We start from the raw sequence: 9901 nt of genomic DNA, 5'->3' as shown, positions 1-9901 counted from the left end.
TCGTTTTTAACAAAAGAAGGAGGAAATACTTATAACAATTACAGTCTTTGTTTCTGCAACTGGTCACGTGGTCATAGCTGGTGTTGATGACTACCTTCTACTACCCATTCTGTATTCCCTTTGCCTTCAGCAAGCACCTCAGCAGGTTGTGGGTTTTTTCCTGGTGGAGTGACATAAATCTCCATTCCTGAAAGGTCTGGGCCATTTGTAGTGCTGCCTGCGTTGGGCTTTTATAGTTTCTCATTGACCTTAATCACAGAGCATGGTAATACTAAGAGATGCCCTAATGGATCTCCTGTATTCCATGCATACTCTTCTTTACCTCTGTTGTAAAGTAGTAAGTAGATTTCATCTTGACAATCCAGTTCAATCACCTCAGCCAACACTGTAACTCCCTTCTTACCCTCTTGGCTGAAAGGTAGGAGGAGCCCAAAGTGTCCAAGTGGCATTCTTAACTTCCAATTTAATGAAATCATTGTTGTGTCTCCTGGTAGCAGCATTCCTCCCTCTGAAATTAAGAGATCTAGGCCAGCAGAATGTAATGTCATGGTAACAGGAAGCAAAAAATTTGCTAGTGGACCACTAGGGGTGATGGCAAGTGATGCCACTTCCACATCCACCCCTTGATTCCTGGACCCATGAATTCTGGCTATGAGAGAAATAGTACCATATGTTGGATGCTGATTCAGAGCATACACAGCCTTCTGGAGAACTTTGCCTCAGCCCTGCAAAGTATTGTCACCTACTTGGCATTGTAATTGTGACTTCAAAAGGCCATTCCACCATTCTATCAATCCAGCTGCTTCAGGATAGTGGGCAACATGGTAAGACCAGTGAATTTCACGAGCATGTGCCAACTGTCGCAAGTGAGTGCCTTGGTCAGAGGCAATGCTGTGTGGAATACCATAACGGTGGATAAGGCATTCTGTGAGTCCATGGATGGTAGTTTTGGCGGAAGCATTGGGTGCAGGATAAGCAAACCTATATCTGGAATAAGTGTCTATTCCAGTGAGGACAAACCTCTGCTCTTTCCATGAGGGAAGAGATCCAATATAATCAACCTGCCACCAGGTAGCTTGTTGATCACCCCGAGAAATGTTGCCATATTGAGGGCTCACTGTTGATCTCTGCTGCTGGTAAACTGGGCACTCAGCAGTGGCCATAGCCAGGTCAGCTTGGGGCAGTGGAAGTCCATGTTGCTGAGCTCATGCATAACCTCCTTCGCTGCCACCATGGCCACTTTGTTCATGGGCCCATGGGGCGATGACAGGTGTGGCTGTGGAAAGAGACTGAGTAGTATCCACAGAAAAGGTCATCCTATCCAATTGATCATTAAAATTCTCTTCTGCTGAGATCACACGGTGGTGAGCACTCACTTTGGATACAAATATCTTCACAGTTTTTGGCCACTCTGAGAGGTATATCCACATACCTCTTCTCCAAATTCCCTTTTCATCAATTTTCCAATTATGCTTCTTCCAAGTGCCTGACCATCCAGCCAAACCATTGGCTACAGCCCATGAATCAGTATACAATGGCACTACTGGCCTTTTCTCTTTCCATGCAAAGTGCACAACCAGGTATACGCTTCAAAGTTCTGCCCACTGGGAAGATATGCCTTCACCACTATCCTTCAGGGATAGGGGCTATAGAGCCGCAGCTGTCCACTTTCAGGTGGTGCCTGCGTATCATGCATAACCATCTGTGAACCAAGCCCTAATCTTCTCTTCCTCTGTCAACTGATCATAGGGAACTCCCCATGAGGCCATCAGTGCAGGCTAAGGGAAAGAAGGCAAGGTGGCAGGAATGGAGACCATGGGCATTTGAGCTACTTTCTCAGGTAACTTACTTGTGTCTTCAGGACCTGCTTAAGCCAGATCACATATACATCACTTTAATTTGATGATTGGATGCTGAATGCTGCTGTGCATGGTCCCCTTGATGGGATGATGGGTCAGAAAGCACCCAGTTCATAATAAGCAATTCAGGTCACATGGTGACTTGATGAGCCATAGTCAAAAGTTCAGTTTCCACTAAAGCCCAGTAACAGGCCAAGAGCTGTCTCTCAAAAGGAGAGTAGTTATCTGCAGAAGATGGCAGGGCCTTGCTGGAAAATTCTAGAGGCCCCTGCTGTGATTGACCTATGGGGGCCTGCCAAAGGCTCCAAACAGCATTCCTATCTGCCTCTGGCACCTCAAGCACCTTTGTATCTGCTGGGTCACATGGCCCAAGTGGCAGAGCAGCTTGCATAGCAGCCTGGACCTGTTGCAGAGCCTTCTCCTGTTGTGGTTCCCACTCAAAACTGGAAACCTTTTGGGTCAGTCAGTAAATGGGCAAGAATAACACACCCAAATGAGGAATGTGTTGCCTCCAAAATCCAAATAGCCACAAAACCACTAAGCATTGTGCCTTTTTCTTGCTTGTAGAAAGGGCCAAGTGCAGCAACTTATCCTTTACCATAGAAGGAATGTCTCAATATGTCCAATACCACTAGACCACTAGACCCCTAGAAATTTTACTGAGGTAGAAGGTCCCTGAATCTTAGTCAGATTTATTTCCCATCGTCTGGCATGCAAATGTCTTACCAATAAGTCCAGGATGTTCGCTACTTCTTGCTCACTGGGTCCCCAATCAGCATAATGTCATTAATGTAACAAACCAGTGTGATATGTTTGTGGAAGTGAAAAGTGATCAAGGTCTCTTTGAATATGATTATGATCCAAAGCCAGAGAGTTCATATACCCCTGAGGTAGAACAGTAAAGGTATATTTCCTGTAAAGGTATATTTACAGTAAAGGTATATTTACATTGCCAGCTGAAGGCAAATTGCTTCCAATGGACAAGAATGGATAAAAAGGCATTTGCCAAGTTAATGGCTGCATGCAAGATACCAGCAGACGTGTTAATTTGCTCAAGTAATGAAACCACATCTGGTAGAGCTGCTGCAATTGGAGTCACCATTTGGTTAAGCTTACAATAATCCACTGTCATTCTCCTAGATCCATCTATCTTCCCCACAGGCCAAATAGGACAGTTGAACAGGGATGTAGTGGGAATCACCACCCCTGCATCTTTCAAGTCCTTAAGGGTGTCACTAATCTCCGCAATCTTTCCACGGATGCAATATTGTTTTTGATTTATGATTTTTCTAGGTAGAGGCAGCTCTAATGGCTTCCATTTGGCCCTTCTCACCATAATAGCCCTCACCCTGCCAGTCAGAAAGCCAATGCGGGGGTTCTGCCAGCTGCGAAGTATGTCTATGCCAATTATGCATTCTGGCACTGAAGAAATGACCACAGGATGACTCTGGGAACCTCCTGGAGTTGTGTAGGTAGGGCCTGAACTAAAACTGTATCAATTACTGCCTCCATAAGTCCCTACTTTAACTGGAGGACCACAGTGACATTTTGGGCCCCCTGGAATCAACGTCAGCTTAGAGTCAGTGTCTAGTAGTCCCTGAAACGTCTAATCATTTCCCTTTCATCAATGCACAGTTACCCTGGTAACAGGTCAGAAGTCTCCTTGGGGAAGAATGGGAGAAAGAATAACAGCATAAATTGTCAGTAGTATAGTGGGGTTCTTGATCAAAGGGACCTGGCCTCCCCTTTATTCAAGGGGTTCTGGTTCTGGCTTCAATCTGGAAATTAATTGAGGGGCCATGGTTCTCTGTTTTTATCATTCAAATTAGTCTTTTGTCCGTTTGACCTGGACGTTTTCAGCCTATATAAATTAAGCAGGAATTCAGTAGGCTTCCTATCAATTTCATTTCTAGGAACATCATTATTAGCCAATACCAGAGCTCTACACGAGTTTGCACTATTTAATTGCTGCTTTGCCTCTGCTGTCCATTATAATAGCTATGCCCACCTTGCCTGTGATGGTTTAGTGCTGCCACTTGGCCCCTGCCACCTCAGGATCCAATTATTCCCATTGTATTTCAATTTTGTAGTTGAGTGGCTGCAGTTCCCACTGCTAGATCTGATATCAGAGAAGAGCAATTACAGCGCTCTTCAAAGATGCAGGTGCTGCCTCACAAGTCTATTTCACAAAACATTGGTCAAGCGTATATCTTCTGGACCCACCCAGCTCGGATAAGTAGGTGTAAAGTGACTAATCTCCTCCATCATCCCAATCTTTCTAAGCCTTTTGATTCTTTCCTCTACATTAACCCAAGGGAGGAAATTAGGCACTTCCAGCTCGCTCACAGTAGGCTATTTTTTAATCCATATTTCAGCCAACCAAGCAAATAAACTATCAGAACCTTTTTTTAACTCCCCAAGCTGTAACATTAAATGCAGAGTCCCTACCTAGTAGGCTTAAATCAATACATTCAGCCTGATCCAACTGTATGTTCCTTCCACTATTATCCCATACCCTTAATATCCATTCCCATTCCTGTTCTCCATATTTTTGCTTATATAAATAGAAAGCTCAAGCAGTTCTTTTGAGTGTAGTGCACCTCCTCATAGGTCACACTCTCAACCTCCCCTTAGGGGTCCACTGGGACTTTAGTCTAGTTATAGGCCTAGAAGCAAACAGCGGTGTTGGGGGTGGCTCCTGAGGAGAATCAACATTATCTTGCCTGACGACTGCCTCAGGGGAGGCCATCACTGTTGCCTCAGGCAGCACAGGGTTTATCTCCTCAGAAAAAGCTGGAAAGGCTGATGGCAGCATGGACTGGGGAGGGGATATTGCCACTACTGGGCATGGAGAAGCTGTTTCTTCTGGCAAAAAGGGTTCATCAGAGTTGACAAGCTCAGTGTGCCCACCTTCATCAGAGTCCTCCCACACATTCCCCTTCCAAGTTGCAGGGTCTTATTCTTTTCCAATTAATGCCCTCACTTTAACAGTAGACACCTGGTGAGGCTGTGCATGCACTTTCATCACAGTTCAGCCACTCGCATGAAAAGAGCTTATATCTGTTTTTCCACAATTTCAGCTCTGTCTCTACAGGAGATAAGACTCCGCTCAGGGTAATCTTAGCAGATTTGACACTTAGTATCTGCTTCTGAAGCTGGGAGTTAGAATCCCTGAGTTCATCATTTTCTTTCATCCTTTTGTCAAGTGAACTTAGGAGCACCCAACCAACTTCATTTTGTTCCTTCATTCTCCATATATAGTCAAAGGTATTATGTATAGAGTCACTAAGCTCCTTGACTCTCATGAGCAGTGAATCAGGAGCGTCAAATGCGTTTATTTTTCATAACTATCTAAACAGTTCATGCCAAGGACTATCAGTATTCTCCATACTATTAGAGTAGAGTCCTTAGCATTTTGGGGTCTAATCATATTAAACAGCCATTCTAGAAATGCTAAAAACAACAGAAGAACTCCATTATTAATATTCTGTTCCTCTAGAACCACTCCTGATACCAAAATCTGTGTTAGTCAAGGTTCTCTAGAGAGACAGAACTAATAGGATCTATATATAGAAAGGGAGGGAGTTTATTATGTTGTAGTAACTCACATGATCACAAGGTCCCACAATAGGCCATCTACAAGCTGAGGATAAAGGAAGCCAGTCCAAGTCCCAAAGCTGAAGAATTTGGAGTTTGACGTTCCAGGGCAGGAAGCATCCAGCACAGGGGAAAGATGTAGGCTAGGAGGCTAAGCCAGTCTAGCCTTTTTACGTTTTTCTGCCTGCTTCATAACCTGGCCACACTGGAAGTTGATCAGACTGCGTCCACCCAGATTAAGGGTGGGCTTGCCTTTCCCAGCCCACTGACTCAAATGTTAATCTCCTTTGGCAAGACCCTTACAGACCCACCCATGATCAATGCTTTGCATCCTTCAATCCAATCAAGTTGACACTTAATATTAACTGTTACAGTGTAGCTTCTTTGTTTTGGCCAGTATCTTCCACTTAGAATGTGTATATTTACCCAATGACTATACTCCATTGTATCTGGGAAGCAACTAACTTGCTTTTGATTTTACAGGTTCATAGGTGGAAGGGACTGCCTTTTCTCAGATGAGACTTTGTACTTGGACTTTTGAGTTAATGCTGGAATGAGGTAAAACTTTGTGGGACTGTTGGAAGGGCATAATTGTGTTTTGAAATGTGAGAACATTAGAACTGAGAGGGCCATGGGTGAAATTATATGGTTTGGCTCTGTGTCTCTAACCAAATCTCACCTTGAATTGTAATAATCCCATGTGTCAAGGGCGGAACCAAGTAGAGGTAATTGTAGCATGGAGGCAGTTCCCTCATGTTGTTCTCATGATAATGAGTGAGTCTCATGGGATCTGATGGTCTTATAACAATTTGACATTTCCCCTGCTTGCACTCATTCTGTCTCCTGCAACCCTGTGAAGAGGTGCCTTTTGCCATGCTTGTAAATTTCCTGAGGCCTTTCCAGCCATGTGGAACTGTGAGTCAATTAAACCTCTTTTCTTTATAAATTACCTAGCCTCAGGTATTTCTCTACAGCAGCCTAAGAACAAACTAATTATCTCTCTATCTATCTATCTAACTATCTATCTATCTATCTATCTATCTATCTATCTATCTATCTGTGATCTGGCTATAGCTATATATATTATATATGTATATAATATATATTATGATTTTATATATATATATGATTTATTATGAGGTATAGGCTTATGGAATTATAAAGTCTGAGAAATCCCGTCTGTGCAAGATGGAGACACTGGACAGTCAGTGGTGTAGTTCAAAAGCCTGAAAGCCGGAGAGCCAATGGTATAGATTTCAGTCTGAGTTTGAAAGCTTGAGAAACAGAAGGACCAAGGGCAAGAAAAGATTGATGTCTCAGTTCAAGTAGGCAGAAAGAGAATGAATCCCCTCTCTTTCATCTTTTTGCTCTGTTCAATTATCAAGGGACTAAATATTACCCACCCACAATGGGGAAGCCAACTCAGTTTATTCAGTCTACTGATTAAAATGCCAATCTCTTCTATAAACACTCTCATGGACACACCCAGAAATAACATTTAATCAGCTATCTGGGCATCCTGTGATCCAGTCAAGTTAACAAAATTAACTTTGACAAATACACTAATTGTCAATGTGGCACGTATATTCATCTCCTTACATACTTAAATACTATGATATAAAGCCAATATATCTTATGTTACATGATAAGAGAATAGGAGAAAGAAGAAAACAACGGTATTATATACACAATATATACACAACCAAAAATGCATTTATAACAAAATGGGGAGATCATATTTATGACAATCAAAATTATCATTGCTGTAACTGGTCATGTAGTCATAGCTAGTATTTATAACTACTTTATTCAACTATCCATTCTGTATTCCCTTTGTCTTCAGGAAGCACCTCAGCTGGTAGTGGTTTTTTGTCTTTTGTGGTTACCCAATTTTTTATTCCTGAAGGGCTGTGATCACTAACAACCTTGTCCTCATTGGGCTGTTGTTTCCTATTAACCTTAATCACAGGGCATGGTAATACTAAGCAAAACTATAAGGGATCACCCACACTCTAGATGTATTTTACCTTACCTACATAATGGACTAGCAGTCCAATTTCCCCTTGGTAGCCAGGATCAATCACCCCAGAGAGTACTTTAACTCCCTTCTTTGCCTATTGATTGAGAAGCATGAGGAGTTCAAAGTGGCCAGGTAAGTCTTAGCTTCCATTTCAATGGAATCATTATTGTGTCTCCTAATGGAAGGACTCCTCCCTTTGCAACTAAGACCTCCAGCCCAGCACAGCACAGGGTTTGGGAAAAGAAAGTAAATATTTTGCTAGTGAGTTATTAGTGGTAGTAGTGAGGGTTTTCACTCCCATTTCTACTCCTTAATTCCTAGACCCATGAATGCTGGCTGTAGGAGAAACAGGATCATATATCAGATGCTGATACAGAACATACACAGCCTTCTGGAAACCCTTTCCCCATTCTCTCTCAATAAATGTTCTTGCTTTAACAAGAACATGCTGAAAGACTTGGAGTTTAATTTCCATTACAATTCAGCCATTCACAGGATGAGATTCTGCATTTCACTTTCTGCAATCTCAACTCTGTGGACACCAAAAATAAGAGTTATCTTCAGATGACAATAAGTCCTCAGGTCACTTATGCTTGTAGGAATTTAAATCCTAAGCTCATCCTTTTCTTTCACCACTTTGTCCAGTGACATTAGGAGCAAACAGCCAACCTTATTATATTTGTTAGTTTTCCAAAACTGTTCAAAAGCATCATCTACACAGTCATTCAGTTCCTTGCTTTTTATAAGTGGTATCCAAGGCAGATATTTTGTATATCTCTATTACCAGATTATGTCATGGATGTTAGTGCTCTCTTTACTACTGGAAATAGAGTCATCCAAACCTTTACATCTAATCAGATTAGACAATTTATTCCAAAATCTACAGCATCAATTTGGGAAAGTTATTTATAAAATTCTGTTTCTGTAAAACCACTCCCAGTACCAATATATGTCTTAGTCAGGGTTATCCAGAGAAATAAAATCAATAAAATCTGTCCTCTGAAACCTGGAGACCCAGCTGGTGTAGTCTGAAGGCCTGAAAGTCAAAGATTCAATGGTGTAATTTTAGTCCCAGTTTGTAGGCCTGGCACTTCAAAGAAAGGAGAGGAATAGATATTCCAGCTCAATCAATCAGGCAGAGAAAGAGTGAGTTCTCCTGTCCTTCACCGTTTTCTTCTATTCAGACGCTCACTGAATTAGTTGATATCGCACATGGAGAAGGGTAATCAAGTTTACTATGTCTGTTGATAAAAATGCTAATTTCTCCCATAAATACCATGACAGAGACACTGAGAAATGTTGTCTAAACAGATGTCTGGATCTCGTGATCCAGGAAAGTTAACACATAAAACGAAATATGACAATCAATAACTAATAACTTTTCAAATAAGAAACCACAATATTTGAATGGTTTCACTGCTGAATTACACCAATTGTTTAAGAAGAAATTGTACAAATTTTCCGCAACCTCTGTCAGGAAGTAGAAAAAAACAAGAATGTTTCCTAACATTTTTTATGAAGACAGGGTTACCCTAATACTAGATATAGATAAAACCCTTACAGAAAAGAAAACTAAAGATTATGAACACAGGTGAAAATTTCACATGAACACAGATTCAAAATTTTTCAATAAAATATTGACAAATCAAACAACAACATATAAAAATAATTCTATACCATGATCAAGAAGGAATTATTCCAGGTATGCAAGGTTGTTCTACATCCAGAAGTCAGTGTTATCTACCACATTAAAGACAAATAAAGAAGAAAATTGAATAATTTTATCAATAGATACAGAAAAAGCATTTGAAAATACATGAAACCTATTCATAATAAAAAGTATTAGCAAATTAGAAGTAGAGAGGATGGGAACTCCCTGTATTTGATGAAGATACCTACAAAAATCCTACAGGTGGAATCATATCTAATGTTGAGAGACTGGAAGCTTTTCTCCTAAGACTGGGAACAAGGCAAAGATAACTTCTCTCATCATTTCTACTCAACATCATACTAAAAGTCTTAACTAGTGCAATAAGACAAGAAAAGAAATAAAAAGATCGAAAAGGAAGAATTAGAACTATCTGTGCTGAGTTTATATTATTATCTATATAACAAATCTCAAGGAATTTGCAAAAACAAGAAGTTTTTAAAATCTAATTTAAGTATAAGATCTCAGAAAACAAGGTCAATATACAAAAGTTAGTTACTTACTATGAAATTCATCCTTTGCAGTGAGCAATGAGAAACAATATTAGTTTCTAAGAATGCCATTTACAATTGCACAGACATGAAAATAAATACTGATATGAATCTGACAAAATTTTTTAATAATCTACATGTCTTTTACTACATGTGAAAAACTACAAAAGTCTGATAAAAGAAATTACAGAAGATCTAAATAAAGTGTGATAAGTTCAACATTACT

Source organism: Gorilla gorilla, chromosome 15, assembly GCF_029281585.2.
Source record: "Gorilla gorilla gorilla isolate KB3781 chromosome 15, NHGRI_mGorGor1-v2.1_pri, whole genome shotgun sequence".
Taxonomy (NCBI): domain Eukaryota; kingdom Metazoa; phylum Chordata; class Mammalia; order Primates; family Hominidae; genus Gorilla; species Gorilla gorilla.
The sequence above is the reverse complement of the archived record's forward strand: the minus strand, read 5'-3'. Positions refer to the sequence as shown.